Genomic DNA, 1,993 nt, shown 5'->3' on the forward strand with positions numbered 1-1,993 from the left:
GAGAGGGCTGCAGATTTGCTAGGATTGGTACACACAGATGTATGTGGACCAATGTCTACGCAAGCCATGGGTGGATTTTCATACTTCATTACTTTCATAGATGATCGATCTAGATTCGGATATGTGTATTTGATGAAACACAAGTCTGAAGCCTTTGAAAAGTTCAAAGAATATAAGCATGAAGTGGAGAAACAAACCAAACATAGTATTATAACTCTTCAATCAGATCGAGGTGGTGAATACTTGAATGGAGAGTTTCTAGATTATCTCAAAGAAAATGGTATAGTCTCCCAATGGACTCCTCCATATACTCCACAGTTGAATGGGGTATCTGAAAGGAGAAATTGAACTTTGTTAGACATGGTTCGGTCCATGATGAGCTATGCGAATCTTCCAGTATTCCTATAGGGTTATGCATTAGAAACCTCAGCATATTCACTGAATAAGGTGCCTTCCAAATCTGTCCCTAAAACTCCTTATGAGATATGGAAAGAAAGGAAACCGAGTCTTAAACATGTTAAGATTTGGGGATGTCCTGCTTATGTCAAGAAAGTTGACCCAGATAAGCTGGAATCTCGATCCGTAAAATGTAGTTTTGTGGAACATCCTAAAGAGACTTTAGGGTATTACTTTTACACCGATCATAGGGTGTTTGTCTCCAGACATGCTACCTTCTTGGAAAAGCAGTTTATCCTTGAAGGAAACAGTGGGAGCAAAATTGAACTTGATGAAGTTCAAGAAGCACAAACTACTACGAATCAAGTGGAAACACCTGTTCAGACTGAACAACCTTCTGTGGAACAGCCCATTCGTAGGTCAGGGAGAGTGTCTCTCCAACCTGAGAGGTATTATGGCCTTGTCATTGAGAATGACAATGAGTTTTCAATCATTGATGATGATGACCCTATGACCTATAATGAGGCTATGAGTAGTGTTGACTCAGAGAAATGGCAAAGTGCCATAAAATCCGAAATGGAATCTATGTATACCAACCAAGTATGGACTTTGGTTGAAGCACTTGAGGGTGTGAAGCCTATTGAGTGCAAATGGGTATACAAAAGAAAGATTGGAGCAGATGGCCAGGTAGAGACCTATAAGGCCAGGCTCGTGGCAAAAGGATTCAAACAAAGACAAGCGATTGCCTTTGATCAAACTTTTTCGCCTGTAGCCCTGTTAAAATCAATTCGGATTTTGCTTGCGATTGCTGCTTACTACGACTATGAGATCTGACAAATGGACGTGAAAACGGTCTTCCTCAATGGGAAACTTGAAGAGGAAGTGTATATGACACAGCCAGAGGGTTTTCTTTCTAAGGGAAATGAACACCTAGTGTGTAAGCTGCTGCGAACCATATATGGTTTAAAGCAAGCTTCTCGTATATGGAACATCCGTTTTGATGAGACAATCAAAGAGTTTGGTTTTATCAAAAACATAGATGAACCATGTGTCTACAAGAAGGTTAGTTGGAGCGCGGTAACATTTCTTGTATTGTATGTGGATGGCATACTTCTTATAGGAAATGATATACCGATGCTGCAATCAGTCAAAGTGTGGCTATCGAAGAACTTCACTATGAAGGACTTGGGAGAAGCATCTTACATTCTCGGTATGAAGATCTATAGAGATAGATCTAGAAGAATGATAGGTCTTACCCAGGGTACATACATCCAGAAAGTGCTTAAAAGGTTTAGCATGGAAAACTCCAAAAGAGGTCTCATACCGATGAGCCATGGAGTGTCCCTTTTCGAAAAGATGTCTCCTAAGACAACTGAGGAAAGAGAGCGTATGAGTAAGATTCCTTATGCTTCAGCAATAGGATCTATCATGTACGCAATGTTATGTACTAGGCCTGATGTTGCTTATTCAATCAGTGTGACGAGCAGATATCAGTCCAATCCAGGTGAAGACCACAGGAAAGCAGTGAAGAACATCCTTAAGTACTTGCGAAGGACTAAGGATATTTTTCTTGTTTTTGGTGGCGGATCTGAGTTGA

Source organism: Apium graveolens, chromosome 1 (assembly GCF_009905375.1).
Source record: "Apium graveolens cultivar Ventura chromosome 1, ASM990537v1, whole genome shotgun sequence".
NCBI classification, from domain to species: Eukaryota; Viridiplantae; Streptophyta; class Magnoliopsida; order Apiales; family Apiaceae; genus Apium; species Apium graveolens.